Source organism: Oryctolagus cuniculus, chromosome X (assembly GCF_051225735.1).
Source record: "Oryctolagus cuniculus isolate XC-2025 breed Fujian yellow rabbit chromosome X, ASM5122573v1, whole genome shotgun sequence".
NCBI classification, from domain to species: domain Eukaryota; kingdom Metazoa; phylum Chordata; class Mammalia; order Lagomorpha; family Leporidae; genus Oryctolagus; species Oryctolagus cuniculus.
This window is the reverse complement of record NC_142888.1, coordinates 11,261,250-11,279,872: the sequence shown is the minus strand read 5'-3', so window position 1 is coordinate 11,279,872 and position 18,623 is coordinate 11,261,250. Positions and strand designations below refer to the sequence as shown.

Sequence of the window (18,623 nt, the reverse complement as noted above, 5' to 3'; positions counted from 1 at the left end):
AGGTTAATCTTAGGAGTATAAAGTTAACTGAAAATATATTTTTATAAAAAAGTAAGGTGCTGGGAAATCTGGATTTCCACGAGCAGAATCATGAAGCAAGACCCCTACCTTTCACCTTACACAAAAATCAACTCAACATGGATTAAAGACCTAAATCTACGACCTGACACCATCAAGTTATTAGAGAACATTGGAGAAACCCTTCAAGATATTGGCACAGGCAAAGAATTTCTGGAAAAGACCCGGGAGGCACAGGCAGTCAAAGCCAAAATCAACTATTGGGATTGCATCAAATTGAGAAGTTTCTGTACTGCAAAAGAAACAGTCAGGAGAGTGAAGAGACAACCGACAGAATGGGAAAAAATATTTGCAAACTATGCAACAGATAAAGGGTTAATAACCAGAATCTACAAAGAGATCAAGAAACTCCACAAAAACAAAACCAACAACCCACTTAAGAGATGGGCCAAGGACCTCAATAGACATTTTTCGAAAGAGGAAATCCAAATGGCCAACAGACACATGAAAAAATGTTCAAGGTCATTAGCAATCAGGGAAATGCAAATCAAAACCACAATGAGGTTTCACCTCACCCCGGTCAGAATGGCTCACATTCAGAAATCTACCAACAACAGATGCTGGCGAGGATGTGGGGAAAAAGGGACACTAACCCACTGTTGGTGGGAATGCAAACTGGTCAAGCCACTATGGAAGTCAGTCTGGAGATTCCTCAGAAACCTGAAGATAACCCTACCATTCAACCCAGCCACCCCACTCCTTGGAATTTACCCAAAGGAAATGAAATTGGAAACAAAAAAGCTGTCTGCACCTTAATGTTTATTGCAGCTCAATTCACAATAGCTAAGACCTGGAACCAACCCAAATGCCCATCAACAGTGGACTGCATAAAGAAAATATGGGACATGTACTCTATAGAATACTATACGGCAGTCAAAAACAATGAAATCCAGTCATTTGCAACAAAATGGAGGAATCTGGAACACATCATGCTGAGTGAAATAAGCCAGTCCCAAAGGGACAAATACCATATGTTCTCCCTGATCGGTGACAACTGACTGAACACCAAAAAGGAAACCTGTTGAAGTGAAATGGACACTATGAGAAACGGTGACTTGATCAGCATAGCCCTGACGGTTAATGAACAATTTAACACATTATCCCTCTTAGTATTTTTTTTGTCTGTTCTACTTAATATGACTGGTTTAATTCTGTAATTAATACACAGTTATTCTTAAGTGTTGAAAATTAACTGAAATGTGATCCCTGTTAAACATAAGAGTAGGAATAAGAGAGGGAAGAGATGTACAATTTGGGACATGCTCAAGCTGACTTGCCCCAAATGGTAGAGTTAGAAACATACCAGGGGACTCCAATTCAATCCCATCAAGGTGGAATGTACCAATGCCATCTCACTAGTCCAAGTGATCAATTTCAGTTCACAATTGATCATAATGAAAGGGCTAAGAGTCAAAGGGAGCACATAAACAAGTCTAGTACCTGCTAATACTAACCGATAGAATAAATAAAGGGGAGAGTGATCCAACATGGGAAGCGAGATACTCAGCAGACACATAGAATGGCAGATGTCCTAAACAGCACTCTGGCCTCAGAATCAGCCCTAAAGGCATTCCGATCTGGCTGAAAAGCCCATGAGAGTATTTCAGGCATGGAAAGCCAAGACACTCTGGCAAAAAAAAAAAAAAAAAAAACCAACAACCCTAAATGAAAGATCTCTGTGAGTGAGATTCCAGTGGAAAGAACAGGTCTTCAAAGAAGGAGGTACCTTTCTCTGAAGGGAGGAGAGAACCTCCACTTTGACTATGACCTTGTCTAAACAAGATAAGAGTCGGAGAACTCAAGGGGCTTCCATAGCCTTGGAAACTCATGACTGGAGCATAGGGAGATTACTGATGCCATAGACAGGAGTGTCAATTGGTAAAGTCAACAACAGGAGTCACTGTGCACTTACTCCTCATGTAGGATCTCTGTCCTTAATGTGCTGTGCATTGAGATTTAATGCTATAACGAGTACTCAAACAGTATATTTCACTTTGTGTTTCTATGGGGGTGCAAACTGTTGAAATCTTTACTTAATGTATACTTGTGGGGAGCAACTCAGACTAGACTAAGTTACTGGAATTAAGACTTATTCTATGCATCTGCTCTCCCACAATATGGCGCTGAGAAGGGAAACAGCTTCTACACAGCTGCCTCCAGTTCAAGCAATAAACTGTAGGACTTGCTCCTGATTGGAGGAGAGCAGCGTACTCGGCGTGTGGGTAGCAGAGTTGGGATTGGCGGAAGAGGACTATAAAGGAGGAGACAGACAACATGCACGAGGAACATCTAAGGGGAACATCTAAGAGGAACACCTGTGCAGCCCCCGAGAGAGCCGGCCGGCGGTGTGCCGCTCCCCCGCGGAAGTGGGGAAAGGTGGCTAGGGGGAACCGCCCTTCCACGGAGGTGGAAGGGTTGGTAGCCAACCCGGGAAGAACCAGCAGCAAACCCGGGGAGGGCCGAGCAGACGAAAGAACAGCGCAGGTCCTGTGTCGTTCCTCCACGAAGACGGGGAGCGACATAATGGTGCCATGACTCGGATATGAAGCCTAGGCAGGGTTTAGTGTCGTTCCTCCACGAAGAGGGGGAGCGACAATACTAAACTGATCTTCTGTAAAAAAAAAAAAAAAAAGAAAGAAAAAAAAAGAAGAAATGATCAATTCCCAACTTGACTCTCACTGGGATTAAACATGACATTAGGTCTGATCTGATTTCATCATCATTTAAAAAATCATCTATTATTTTTCACTTTCTGTTTGTGTGGGAGCAAACTGTTGAAATCTTTACTTAATGTATATCTTCTGTATATAAAGAGAATCGAAAATGAATCCTCATGTGAATGGAAGGGGAGAGGGAGTGGGAAAGGGGAGGGATGCGGGTGGGAGGGACGTTATGGGGGGAAGCCATTGTAATCCATAAGCCGTACTTTGGAAATTTATATTCATTAAATAAAAGTTACAAAAAAATAAAAAATAAAACTACAATAAAATAAATCTTAGATTTAAAAAAAAATGTAAGAACAGCAATGGGAAAGAAGAAAGGTGAAAGTATAAATGAAAGGGAGGTAGGGTGGGAAGAATCACTATGTTCCTAAATTTGTATATATGAAATACATGAAGTTTGTATTCCTTAAATAAAATTTTAAAAAATAGAAAAAAAAAACTGTGATTATCTCTACAAAGTCAAAATCAAAGGGCAGGGGAGTGTAGGGCTAAAAATGTGTGCTTTGTGTTAAATGGGATAATGCTGCATATATCTTTAGAAATTAAGTGTATTAATTTCATAAAAATTTGAAACATCTTTAAAAAGTCACATCAAAATCTTCAATTTCCATTCAATTTGAACCTTTTCCTTAACCCAGCTCAAGCCTGAATCTGGTTTTAAAACATAGAGCTGTGTGTCTGCTCTGGCAATGAAGTTAAGGGACTGGTTCTAGAATAGTGTACCGACAGTAGTCCTCTACCATCTCTGTCCAAACTTTCATTCTGTTCCTCCACTTACTCTAAATGTCAACTGAACACATTTTTTAGCTAGAATAAATGCTGTCTTTGGCTTTTGGCATCTGAGAAAAACTCTCCTCCACTTCCTTTGCCCAGTAAGTATTAAACACACTCCATATCTTAGCTCAGAAACTACTGGCTTCCTCTACGCAAACTTCATTAACCTCTAAGTCCTAGAAGTGACCCACCACTGCTATCTCATATGACCCTTTGCACAAAACCAGTCATGGTTCATAATAAGAATTTAACTCATCATGATCCTACCAGACTATAAGCTCCATGAAGGCAAAACCTCTGTGTTATATACTCAATAAATATGTGTTGAATGAACGAATGATCAGTGCACTCTGTACAGATGAAACTCTTTAAGAGGAGCACATTCTCTATAGTCAAAAGTTTGCTTCAAAAACACAGCATCAGATATAGGAGAATTGAAGTGGGATTCACCCAAGATAGTCTTTTTTGCATTGATGCCCGGAATTCATCATGAATAGTATGCCTCTTTCATTGTCTATAAAAATTCCCTGCTTTGGATGGTAAACTGTATATTCCCCTTACGTAAATAATCAACACTATAGGGATAGGAAGCACAGGTTTCTCATAGTATCTGAGCCAGGGCAACCTTCCTCAGGACCATGCTAGAGTTATTAACTCTCTCTGTTTAATATGCTATATGACCAACTTTGTGTGGGGAGCAACTCGGACTAGACTAAGTTACTGGAATTAAGACTTATTCTATGCATCTGCTCTCCCACAATATGGCGCTGGGAGAGGAGTAAACAAGTTTTACACAGCTGCCTCCAGTTCGACCAATAACCTGCAGGAGCTGATCCTGCTCCTGATTGGAGGAGAGCAGCGTACTCGGCTTGTGGGTAGCAGAGTTGGGATTGGTGGAAGAGGACTATAAAGGAGGAGAGAGACACCATGCACCAGGAACATCTATCTGAAGGAACACCTGTGCAGCCCCCGAGAGAGCCGGCCGGCGGTGTGCCGCTCCCCCGCGGAAGTGGGGAAAGTGGCAGGGGGGCCCGCCCCTCCACGGAGGTGGAGGGACGGCAGCCAACCCGGGAAGGGCCGAGCAGATGAAAGAACAGCGCAGGGTCCTGTGTCGTTCCTCCACGAAGAGGGGGAGCGACACTTTGTTAGTTAGAGAGCTAGAGAGCTAGAGAGTTAGAGAGTTAGAGAGAAAGGTCTCCCTTCCGTTGTTTCACTCCCCAAATGGCCGCAAAGGCCACCACTGCACCAATCCGAAGCCAGGAGCCAGGTGCTTCCTCCTGGTCTCCCATGCGGGTACAGGGCCCAAGCACTTGGGCCATCCTCCACTGCATTCCCGGGCCACAGCAGAGAGCTGGAGTGGAAGAGGAGCAACTGGGACTAGAACCCAGCACCCATATGGGATGCCGGTGCCACAGTGAGCCACCGCCGGCCCCGCTATATGACCAATTCCTCTCACCACCCTCACCCCTACGCAAAGTTCCGCTGCTTTTCATTAGATAGGCTGAATGTCCTGCATCAGTGACAAGGCAACATACTTTCTCCTAGGGGTGTTCTGCATCTCTATGCTAGAATCTAGTGTTCATTTTGTAATTTAACCCCTATAGCCATCTTACCATCCCAGGGAAGAGGAAGTGGTTAGCAATGGATTACAGTAACTCCCAAGTTTTACCCATAGAAACCTTGTTAGCTATGCATCCTTGGTAACTGAAATGCAAGAAATGCAAGAAAGTCTTTGGCTTGATAGTTAAGATAATGGTTAAGACATATGTGTCCCATATTAGAGTAGCTGGATTCTATACCTAGCTCCAGCCCCCAGCTTGCTGAAAATGCAAACCATGAGAGGCAGAAGATAATGTGTGGGGAACAATCCGGACTGGACTAAGTTACTGGAATTAAGACTTGTTCTATGCATCTGCTCTCCCACAATATGGCGCTGGGAGAGAAGAAAACAGCTTCTGCACAGCTGCCTCCAGTTCAGCCAATGGACTGTAGGACTTGCTCCTGATTGGAGGAGAGCAGCGTACTCGGCGTGTGGGCAGCCGAGTTAGGATTGGCGGAGGAGGACTATAAAGGAGGAGAGAGACGGCATGCACCAGGAACATCTAAGGGGAACATCTAGCTGAAGGAACACCTGTGCAGCCCCCGAGAAAGCTGGCCGGCGGTGTGCCGCTCCCCCGCGGAAGTGGGGAATGTGGCCAGGGGGAACTGCCCTTCCACGGAGGTGGAAGGGATAGTAGCCAACCCGGGAAGAACCAGCAGCAAACCCGGGGAGGGCCGAGCAGACGAAGGAACAGCGCAGGGTCCTGTGTCGTTCCTCCACGAAGAGGGGGAGCGACATAATGGTGCCGTGACTCGGATAGAAAACCTAGGACGGATAGGAAACTTAGGAGGGAAGAAACGGGAAGAACTGGGAAAATATCGGAGAGAGAGACTAGCAAACAGCCTAGGGAAAAGCCGGACGAAAAAGGTGCCGGAAGAAGCTATTGAAAGCCTAGGCATAGACTCAGATACGGACTACGGACTATGGGGGGAAGCTGGGAGAAATCTCTAAGGTCGAAAGCGAAAGTGAAAGCTAGAACAAACAGACTCGGATGCGGACTGTGGGGAGAGGCCAGGAGAAATGAGGGAGGAGTACTGTTGGAAGAAAGCTTGGGGAAACATACCGGGTAGAGAAAAATGTTAGGGAAATTGAAGTCGCGGGGGGCAGGCCGAGGCGGAAACGAAAGCCACTTTGGGATTCTCAAGTTAGCCCGGGAATGGGGGGCGAAGAGTTGAAACCAGAAGCGGAGACGTATGAGCTAGGTTGGAATCCGTCAGATTAGCCTGAGGAGCAAAGGACGGGAAGCCAGACCGAAAGGCGCAGAAACGTGAGCTGGGTTGAATTCGCCAGGTTAGCCCGGGGAACTTAGATTGAATGCTAGTGGCGGAGACGCAAGCTACGCTGTGTGACCCGCGGAAGCCGCCGCGTGCAGAGAGAGCACGGGGCGTGAATAGATAGGGAACGCGGGGCTGGCGCGAGGCCATGGTTCAGACGCAAAAGGGCTAGTGCGAGACCGCGGAGTGTGCGCGCAAAGCCGAGCCATGCAGAGCCGAGAAGCCGCGCAGATGAGAGAGGCGCGGGCTGAAGCGGCTCAGAGCCGGAAAGCCGCAGGGATAAGAGAAACAGAAGTTTAGAAGTAAAATGAGAGAAATGGGAATGTTGGCAGACAGAAGTAAAATGGGAGAAATAGGAATGCCCGGAGATAGAGAAATAGAGAAATAGAAAGGCCTCCCTACAATACTGCAATTAGAAGGCTTGGATTCGGTCTGTCCGATTAGTGAGGCGATGAGCACCTGCGGCGGCTAGCAGCTTATGCACCGCAGGTCACCGAAGACAGGCACGAATTAACATCAGTAAGGCCTCCCCACAATACAGCAATTAGGAGGCTTGGATTCAGTCTGCCTGATTAAGGCGGTAAGCACCAGCAAGCAGCTCGACCAGAGTATGAGCTGCAGGTCACCGAAGATAGGCACGAACCAACACTAATAAGTCTCCCCCACAATACGGCAATGAGAAGGCTTGGATTCGGTTTGCCTGATTGTTAGGGCTTGTAAGCCCCTGCAGGCAGAGCAGAGCATGCGCTGCAGGGCACCGAACACAGGCACGCATCAGCGCCTAAAAACCTCCTCACAACATGGCGAAGAGAGGACCCGGATTCGGTTTGCCTGATTGATAGGACTTGTAAGAACCTGTGGCAACTCTAGCAAGTAGAGCAGAGTGTGTGCCGCGGGACACCGAAGACAGGCGCGTATCAACGCCAAAAAATAAAAAGAAAGGGGGATCTGTGGGGAGCAACCCGGACTAGACTAAGTTACTGGAATTAAGACTTGTTCTATGCATCTGCTCTCCCACAATATGGCGCTGGGAGAGAAGAAAACAGCTTCTGCACAGCTGCCTCCAGTTCAGCCAATGGACTGTAGGACTTGCTCCTGATTGGAGGAGAGCAGCGTACTCGGCGTGTGGGCAGCCGAGTTAGGATTGGCGGAGGAGGACTATAAAGGAGGAGAGAGACGGCATGCACCAGGAACATCTAAGAGGAACATCTAGCTGAAGGAACACCTGTGCAGCCCCCGAGAAAGCTGGCCGGTGGTGTGCCGCTCCCCCGCGGAAGTGGGGAATGTGGCCAGGGGGAACTGCCCTTCCACGGAGGTGGAAGGGATAGTAGCCAACCCGGGAAGAACCAGCAGCAAACCCGGGGAGGGCCGAGCAGACGAAGGAACAGCGCAGGGTCCTGTGTCATTCCTCCACAAAGAGGGGGAGCGACAATAATGGTTCAAGTAGTTGGGTCCCTTGCCACCCATGTGGAACACCCAGGCTGAGTTCCTGCTCCTGGCTCTGGTCCCACCAGCTGTTCCAAGCATTTGCTTAGAGATTCAGAAGATGGGAGAACTCCCTCCCTTCCTCCCTCTCCCCCTCTTAAATGGACACATTTATAAACCACAGTAGAGTAGTACATATAAGATGATCTTTGTGTATCTATGAACAGGAAGGTAACAAGAGCTTTCAAATTCATACAGGGAAAGGGTATTTAGTTTTGCTGTGAAGAGCCTCACATGCTGAATAACAATATTCAGGCTTCTACCAGCAAAACTCAAGAACTGAGAAAATATGCAGAGGGAATCCCAAGCTATTTCTCCTGTAAAGCTGCACCTGAACAACAAAGAAAAAATGTTTAAAATGCTGCCAAAAGGCACTACTCGTTTCTGAATCATAGGATTCAGTTCCTAGCTTAGTTGGATTTGTTTGGACAGCTTTCTAAACTTACATTTATTATTTTAATTTTCCTTTGGGGAAAAGCTATATTATGATGTAGGAACATTAATTTCACAGTTGGTAAAACTTGGCACACAGCAGCAGTGTGCAGAGGGCTGGTAGCGCCAGAGGGCTTGGCAGGACTCTGGGTACAGCCCTGCCTTCCTCCAGTACCTCTCTCCAAAGCTTCCAATGCTCACTCCCTTGGCTATTGAGGTTTTTTTCTTTTAACTAACTTCTCTCAAGCACTGTGGCTCCAGCTCAGCAGCAGCAGCAGCAGCCTGTTCCTCTAAAAATGATGGGTATATGGCAGCTGAGACTCTGACTTGGGGGAAATTAAAGCTGGGAATTCACTCCTTTTTCTGCAGCCAGGCTAGTCGCGGCTCTTTGAAATGACAGAACACTGTGCAGTCCCTTTTTCAGTCTTCCCTCAATCCACCAAGCAGGATCTTTATCATACCTTCTAGTTGCTTCTAGGTTCCAGTCCTTTAAACTGATGGGTCACAAACAACACATGGAGAAACATAGCTCTACTGATATATAAAATGATTTGAAGGTCTCTAAGAGACAGCCCATAGATGGAAGGAAATTTCAAGCTATCTCTTCAACCTGCCAAAAACCTAAAATTCAATAAATGTAAACAGGCCAGTTGTGGTTTTTTGTTTTGTTTTTTTTTGTTTGTTTGTTTGTTTGTTTGTTTTTTGGAATGAGTGCTTTATTAGCCAGTGGCTGCGAGCAGGTTCATGTCTCCAGATCTCTCGACCCAAGCAGAGGCAAGGGTTGGGCTTTTAAAGCTGAAAACTGCAATCACATTTGGGGAAGAACAAATGGGAACAAGGTCCAGGGGAGTAACATTTGGCCATAATGGTTTTAAAACAATAGCAGGTGCTATTCAGAACAATTACACGTGCTGAATGTAGTGCCAAACAGGATTCTGTGGGGAGACCTCCCAGAGCCACAGCCTGGGTTTTGAAAAGTCCCAGAGTTGGTCACATGGGGTGGGTGAAAATGGAGCCATCAGGCCACATGGAGTCACTTCAGTTTCTCCTACCCCTTCATTCCCCACTTCTTTTAGTAAGGAGTTAAAGCACTGACTCGTCTTCACTATCTAAAGGTTATAATGAACCTTGAAATGAGTTTAACAGAAGCTGTGTGCCTCTTGATAAAGTTAGCAACCAGTTAAGGATACAAGGACCAACAACTATTAACCTGATGAGGAGCACGAGTGGGTTGGCAAAGCTAGTTATGAGGGTGGTCAGCCAATGGTTCCAGTTGAACCGGGTATGGTACCAGGAGACACTTGTTTCTCCTTTTTGTTGGCATCCTAGATTTTCTTTTGTAGGGTGTCTTCTATTATGCTTTTATGTATATTATTATGTTGGCAAAAAATAGGATGTGATGCCACACAGAGACCCCCTTGAAAGAGAAACAGTAGGTCTAGTCCCTGTCTATTTTTTAGGACAACCTCTGCAAGAGACTCTACCTGGCTATGTAACAGATCAATAGAAGACTGGCGGTAGCTGATGTTAGCCTATGGAAATACCAAGCTCAGCAACCAATATGCTGTGCTGAGGACAGCCATGAGCCCAACTAGGACGGGGCTAAAAAGGGGGCAATGCAACATGGATGTTAAGGCCAGGGGGATCAAATGATGTCCCTCAGGTCCACTGTAAGCATAGACCTGAGGAAGGACATGTACAGTGATAAAGAGTTTTGGTGACAGCTTTTGGTGACAGCCTGAACAGGAGGTGCTAACAGCTAGCTTCCTCTGTAGTGAACCGAGCCCCCCTGCTGCTAGTTTTGGGTGGAAGATTTGTGACTAGCTTGAAGATGTAGTAAAAACCACAGGCTCCAACAGAGGAACAGGATGTCACAGTGGGTAGAGGTCTCAGGGCAAAGCTCCCTGTCACTGCTTACAGCCTACATGCATACTAAAGCCTGAGGGGCCCACAGACACTGAGCCCAACAGGATGGATTCATGGATTCAGTCCCCCCTCCCTTTTAATCCACACCCTATTACTGTAAAGACCTGGGGCATGGAACTCATCCTGCCTACTTCTTGTTGACAAGGGGTCATTCTCTGGGGGCTCCTTAGGGCACGGACTGTTGAGGGTGGTGGTCACAGCCATCCAGGGTGCTTTGGTAGACAGTAGCCTGCACTCAAGGTTTCATCTCAGTTACCACCCACATCTTGACAGATTATTTTCTGAGGGGGTTGCACCCATTGCAGCCAGGATCTTTCCATGGCACCAATTCTAGGAAACTGTGGTCAAGACAGGGGTCCAGCAGGAGGTAGCCTCTCAAGGTGGGCTGTAGTGCAGAAACTACTTCCATCCAAGGTTTCATGTGCATGGCCATCTGGAATGTCATTGTTTCAAGTCTGGAGAAATGAAGCTAACAAGAAGATTAAATACACAGGGTCTAAAACAAAGGACAGAGTCATTATTAGAGGACCTGTCAAACATACTGTCCAAACAAAGAGGGAGTTTTTCCATTTCCAGGAAAACAGAAGCTGACAGGAGGAGCTTGAAAATAATCAGGTTGGTGTTAAGACGTGGCCAGGTATATGAGGCCCAGACTCCGCTCTTTTTAAAAAATCTGTAAATGACATCTTAAAAATTATGACATTAACAAAGGGATCACATAAACAAGACTAGTGTCTGAAAATACTAACCGATAGAATAAAAAAAAAGGGGGGGAGAGAATGATCCAACATGGGAAGCAGGATACACAGCAGACTCATAGAATGGCATATGTCCTAAACAGCAGACCTTGAGCAGGTGCCAGGCCCAGATACTGAGGGATCCCATTTTAATGCTCTGCTTTCCAGCACCTTTTAAAGCAAGAGCTGGTGGTAGAGATGACGCACAGAGACACCAGGGTTGTTCTCAACTCAGGGAGTCTGGAGGGTCTCAGGAGGAATGCGGAAGTCTCACCCACCCCTGCCAAGTAGTAATGCTCAGAGTGACAAGAAAGGGACCCCGCTCTTGGATACTCTAAGGGGTGGTCAGTGGCTAAGCTCCATTTGGAGATTTTCAGGTGCTCACCAAAGAGTTGCCTCAGCATGTGCACCTCATGTCATCCACAGATTTCCTCCAGCCACACATTGCCACAGCTTGGTCTGTTGCCACAGTCAAGGGGAGCTCCTGGTAATACAACAAGATATGGCTTCAGATGTGATTCCAGGCAACTGGTTCTTTTGACCAAGTCTGAGGACAGTTGAACAATGCCAACTTTTATTTAAATAATTAAGAGCCAGAAACACCTGCTAGCTGGGAAGGGAAAAAGAACTCTCGTAGTCAACTTTAAAAAAAATACTTCCCTCCCATATTTCATACTCTCACAAGGGAATTAACTGTTTAACTACATTATACTAACTATTCTCATATAAAATTGAAATTCATTTATAGGTAGAGAATAGAAGGAACCATATAAGCCAAATACCTTTTTGCAAAGGATGATTTCTAGGAAATAATTTCTCTAATACTCAACAAAAAGAAGAAAAAAAGTGGTAAAAAAATAAAATGCTGAGTCAAAAATCAAACAAGGAAAATATTACATCCCAATGCCATAAACTTCATAAATTGATAGCACAAGAAAGAAGCAGAATTCCTATATAAAAAACTTGGTGATGCATGGTTGTCCAGTGAAGTTTTCCTCTTCACTTGAGAGCTCAATTGTGAGTCATAAAAATCAGGGGAATTTGCATTCATCTCCACAAACTGTAGAGTAACTAATGTGCTAGAATCTTCTTATGCTTTTAACAGGGGAATAATGAAAATACATGCTGCAGAAAAGTAGGTGAAATAAAAGAAGCAGGGGGAAAAGGTTAACCTCTGGATGGAGTCAGACGGCTCCAGAGATACAAACTGAAATTGGAGAATAGACCTTAAAGCCTATAGTCTCTTTCTTACCCCACATCTTGTGAATGGGATGTACATCATATCTAGGTGGAGGAAACCTAGTTCAGGGCATTTAACATGGTATTGGAAGACCAGAGATTTAAAACGAAAATGCACACTCCCTTAACTAAGCTCCCCATTCTCAGCCTGTCCTCAGGTTATAAAAAGAGGTTAAGCATGAAAATTTGAAGTTTGAACTGCGGCTTATAGTACAGATAACACTGATGATCTCAGATGAACTTGGAACTGGTAAGGAGGTTATGTATAATATGTGAGGAAATCGAAAGTTACAGATAGATAGAGCTTTCCAAGAAATCTATGAGAGAAAAATAAAAAGAGAAAGGGAAACATCCAAGTGTATCACAACAAAAAAAGGCAAAGAGAAATAAAGGAAAAGACAAAAAATTAGTCCAAGCAAATGTGTTATTTAAGGAACAGAAAGAAACTCACAACCAATCCTAAGAAAAAAAAGTCTGGTGCTCGCTTCGGCAGCACATATACTAAAAATTGGAACGATACAGAGAAGATTAGCATGGCCCCTGCGCAAGGATGACACGCAAATTCGTGAAGCGTTCCATATTTTTATATCATTTGCCTGATAACTACCTCCAACTTCGTTCAGCTGTGCAGAATAACTTCCCTTTTGAATCAAAAAAAAAAAGAAAGAGAGAGAGAGAGAGAGGTTTACCACGCCTAACCTGGGAGTGTCACCTTTGGCACACCAAACAGAGCTCTCAGGCCACACCCATCTCAAGCCCTAAGGCTCCATCAAAAACAGATAGTCCACTTAATCTAGAGTCATAGTATAACAAGAAAAAGCACCACAGTGAAGAAACCAAATATCTCCAATATGCCAAATAACAAACGCAAAAACCAAGGTAATAAAAACAAGGAAGTCACCATGAAGCCCTCAAATGAAAAAGACACCCCAATTCAAGATTATGAGGATGATGACATAGAAGAAATGCAAGAAGCAGATCTCAAAAAATTGATAAGAACATTAAGAAGTTCTCAAAAACAAATTCTTGAACTACAGAAATCCTTAATGGACAAGATAGAAAATCTCTCTCATGAAAATGAAATATTAAGGAGGAATCAAAATGAAACGAAACAACTAGTACAACAGGAAACTGGGATAGTGACTGAAGTGAAGAATTCAATAGATCAAATGAAAAACACAATAGAGAGCCTTACAAACAGAATGGGTGAAGCAGAAGAGAGAATATCGGACTTAGAAGACAGAGAACACGAAAGGATACAGTCAGACCAAAGAAAAGAAGAGGAAATTAGGAATCTAAAACATATTGTCGGGAATCTTCAGGATACTATTAAAAAACCCAACATTCGGGTTCTAGGAGTTCCTGAAGGCATGGAGAGGGAGAAAGGATTAGAAGGCCTTTTTAGTGAGATATTAGCAGAAAATTTCCCAGGTTTGGAGAAGGACAGAGAAATCCTAGTACAGGAAGTTCACAGAACCCCTAATAAACACGACCAAAAGAGATCCTCACCACGACACGTTGTAATTAAACTCTCCACAGTGAAACATAAAGAAAAGATCCTAAAATGTGCAAGAGAGAAACGTCAGATTACTCTCAGAGGATCTCCAATCAGACTCACAGCTGACTTCTCATCAGAAACTCTACAAGCTAGGAGGGAATGGCGAGATATAGCCCAGGTGCTAAGAGAGAAAAACTGCCAGCCCAGAATATTATATCCTGCAAAGCTATCATTTGTGAATGAAGGTGAAATAAAGACTTTTCATAGCAAACAGAAATTGAAAGAATTTGTTGCCACGCGTCCAGCCCTGCAAAAGATGCTTAAAGATGTGTTACACACAGAAACACGGTCATCAATATGAAAGAAGGTAAAGGAAGGAAACCTCACAGCAAAAGATCACAGGGAATTCAAAGCATATATTAGAACTTATCTTTGGCAAATGGCAGGGCAAAGTTACCACTTATCATTAGTCACATTGAACGTGAATGGCCTGAACTGTCCAGTTAAAAGACACCGATTGGCTGATTGGGTTAAGGAACAAAACCCATCTATTTGCTGCTTACAAGAAACACATCTTTCCAACAAAGATCCATACAGACTGAAAGTGAAAGGCTGGAAAAAGATATACCATGCCAACAGAAATGAAAAAAGAGCGGGCGTAGCCATCTTAATATCAGACACCATAAACTTTACCACAAAAACCGTTAAGAGAGACAAACAGGGATACTACATAATGATTAAGGGATCAATTCAACAGGAAGATATAACAATTATCAATGTATATGCACCTAACTACAGGGCACCGGTTTATCTAAAAGATTTGTTAACGGACTTAAAGAGAGACTTAGACCCCAATACAATAGTACTGGGGGACTTCAATACTCCACTCTCAGAAATAGACAGATCAATAGGACAGAAGATCAACAAGGATACAGTAGATTTAAACGACACTATAGCCCAAATGGATCTAACAGATATATACAGAACTTTCAATCCTACAGCTAAAGAGTTTACATTCTTCTCAGCAGTACATGGAGCCTTCTCTAGGATTGACCACATACTAGCCCATAAAGCAAGTCTCAGCAAATTCAAAAGAATTAGAATCATACCATGCAGCTTCTCAGACCATAAAGGAATGAAGTTGGAAATTAGCAACTCAGGAATCCCTAGAGCATACGCAAACACATGGAGATTGAACAACATGCTCCTGAATGAACAATGGGTCATAGAAGAAATCAAAAGAGAAATCAAAAACTTTCTGGAAGTAAATGAGGATAACAGCACAACATACCAAAACTTATGGGACGCAGCAAAAGCAGTGTTAAGAGGAAAGTTTATATCAATAGGTGCCTACATCAAGAAATTGGAAAGGCACCAAATAGATGAGCTTTCAATTCACCTCAAGGATCTAGAAAACCTACAGCAAACCAGACCCAAATCTAGTAGGAGAAGAGAAAAAATTAGAATCAGAGAAGAAATCAACAGGATTGAATCAAGAAAAACATTCCAAAAAATCAGCCAAACGAGGAGCTGGTTTTTTGAAAAAATAAACAAAATTGACACCCCATTAGCCCAACTAACTAAAAAAAAGAAGAGAAAAGACCCAAATCAATAAAATCAGAGATGAAAAAGGAAACGTAACAACAGACACCACAGAAATAAAAAGAATCATCAGAAATTACTACAAGGACTTGTATGCCAGCAAACAAGGAAACCTATCAGAAATGGATAGATTCCTGGACACATGCAACCTACCTAAATTGAACCAGGAAGACATAGAAAACCTAAACAGACCCATAACTGAGACAGAAATTGAAACAGTAATAAAGGCCCTCCCAACAAAGAAAAGCCCAGGACCAGATGGATTCACTGCTGAATTCTACCAGACATTTAAAGAAGAACTGACTCCAATTCTTCTCAAACTATTCAGAACAATCGAAGAAGAGGGAATCCTCCCAAATTCTTTCTATGAAGCCAGCATCACCTTAATCCCTAAGCCAGAGAAAGATGCAGCACTGAAAGAGAATTACAGACCAATATCCCTGATGAACATAGATGCAAAAATCCTCAATAAAATTCTCACCAACAGAATGCAACAACACATCAGAAAGATCATCCACCCAGACCAAGTGGGATTTATCCCTGGTATGCAGGGATGGTTTAATGTGTGCAAGACAATCAATGTGATACACCACAGTAACAGACTGCAGAAGAAAAACCATATGATTATCTCAATAGATGCCGAGAAAGCATTTGAAAAAATACAACACCCGTTCATGATGAAAACTCTAAGCAAACTGGGTTTGGAAGGAACATTCCTCAACACAATCAAAGCAATCTATGAAAAACCCACAGCCAACATCCTATTGAATGGGGAAAAGTTGGAAGCATTTCCACTGAGATCTGGTACCAGACAGGGATGTCCACTCTCACCACTGCTATTCAATATAGTTCTGGAGGTTCTAGCCAGAGCTATTAGGCAAGAAAAAGAAATTAAAGGGATACAAATTGGGAAGGAAGAACTCAAACTATCCCTCTTTGCAGATGACATGATTCTGTATTTAGGGGACCCAAAGAACTCTACTAAGAGACTATTGGAACTCATAGAAGAGTTTGGCAAAGTAGCAGGGTATAAAATCAATGCACAAAAATCAACAGCCTTTGTATACACAGACAATGCCATGGCTGAGGAAGAACTTCTAAGATCAATCCCATTCACAATAGCTACAAAAACAATCAAATACCTTGGAATAAACTTAACCAAGGACGTTCAAGATCTCTACGATGAAAATTACAAAACCTTAAAGAAAGAAACAGAAGAGGATACCAAGAAATGGAAAAATCTTCCATGCTCATGGATTGGAAGAATCAATATCATCAAAATGTCCATTCTCCCAAAAGCAATTTATACATTCAATGCAATACCAATCAAGATACCGAAGACCTTCTTCTCAGATCTGGAAAAAAATGTGCTGAAATTTATATGGAGGCACAAGAGACCTCGAATAGCTAAAGCAATCTTGTACAACAAAAACAAAGCTGGAGGCATCACAATACCAGATTTCAGGACATACTACAGGGCAGTTGTAATCAAAACAGCATGGTACTGGTACAGAAACAGATGGATAGACCAATGGAACAGAATTGAAATACCAGAAATCAACCCAAACGTCTACAGCCAACTTATATTCGATCAAGGATCTAAAACTAATTCCTGGAGCAAGGACAGTCTATTCAATAAATGGTGCTGGGAAAACTGGATTTCCACGTGCAGAAGCATGAAGCAAGACCCCTACCTTACACCTTACACAAAAATCCACTCAACATGGATTAAAGACCTAAATCTACGACCTGACACCATCAAGTTACTAGAGAACATTGGAGAAACCCTTCAAGATATTGGCACAGGCAAAGAGTTTCTGGAAAAGACCCGGGAGGCACAGGCAGTCAAAGCCAAAATTAACTATTGGGATTGCATCAAATTGAGAAGTTTCTGTACTGCAAAAGAAACAGTCAGGAGAGTGAAGAGACAACCGACAGAATGGGAAAAAATATTTGCAAACTATGCAACAGATAAAGGGTTAATAACCAGAATCTACAAAGAGATCAAGAAACTCCACAAAAACAAAACCAACAACTCACTTAAGAGATGGGCCAAGGACCTCAATAGACATTTTTCAAAAGAGGAAATCCAAATGGCCAACAGACACATGAAAAAATGTTCAAGGTCATTAGCAATCAGGGAAATGCAAATCAAAACCACATTGAGGTTCCACCTCACCCCGGTCAGAATGGCTCACATTCAGAAATCTACCAACAACAGATGCTGGCGAGGATGTGGGGAAAAAGGGACACTAACCCACTGTTGGTGGGAATGCAAACTGGTCAAGCCACTATGGAAGTCAGTCTGGAGATTCCTCAGAAACCTGAAGATAACCCTACCGTTCGACCCAGCCATCCCACTCCTTGGAATTTACCCAAGGGAATTTAAATTGGCAAACAAAAAAGCGGTCTGCAGCCTAATGTTTATTGCAGCTCAATTCACAATAGCTAAGACCTGGAACCAACCTAAATGCCCATCAACGGTAGACTGGATAAAGAAATTATGGGACATGTACTCTTTAGAATACTATACGGCAGTCAAAAACAACGAAATCCAATCATTTGCAACAAAATGGAGGAATCTGGAACACATCATGCTGAGTGAAATAAGCCAGTCCCAAAGGGACAAATACCATATGTTCTCCCTGATTGGTGACAACTGACTGAACACCAAAAAGGAAACCTGTTGAAGTGGAATGGACACTATGGGAAACGGTGACTTGATCAGCATAGCCCTGACGGTTAATGAACAACTTAATACATTATCCCTCTTAGTAGTTTTTCTGTCTGTTCTACTTAATATGACTGGTTTAATTCTGTAATTAATACACAGTTATTCTTAAGTGTTGAAAATTAACTGAAATGTGATCCCTGTTAAACATAAGAGTAGGAATAAGAGAGGGAAGAGATGTATAATTTGGGACATGCTCAAACTGACTTGCCCCAAATGGTAGAGTTAGAAACATACCAGGGTACTCCAATTTAATCCCATCAAGGTGGCATGTACCAATGCCATCTCACTAGTCCAAGTGATCAATTTCAGTTCACAATTGATCATAATGAAAGGACTAAGAGTCAAAGGGAGCACATAAGCAAGTCTAGTACCTGCTAACACTAACCGATAGAATAAATAAAGGGGAGAGTGATCCAACATGGGAAGTGAGATACTCAGCAGACTCATAGAATGGTGGATGTCCTAAATAGCACTCTGGCCTCAGAATAAGCCCTAAAGGCATTGGGATCTGGCTGAAAAGC

General features: G+C 43.3%; 1 long non-coding RNA gene and 1 other non-coding gene across 4 annotated transcripts in view; one reads left to right on the top strand and one right to left on the bottom strand.

The window, feature by feature from the left end:
• Positions 1 to 18,623, bottom strand: part of LOC149119555 (uncharacterized) — a 227,875-nt gene that overhangs the window by 70,034 nt on the left and 139,218 nt on the right. The window lies entirely within an intron of this gene.
• Positions 12,746 to 12,853, top strand: LOC127485105 (U6 spliceosomal RNA). The gene has a single exon (XR_007912279.1). It is a non-coding gene; the product is annotated as a U6 spliceosomal RNA (small nuclear RNA).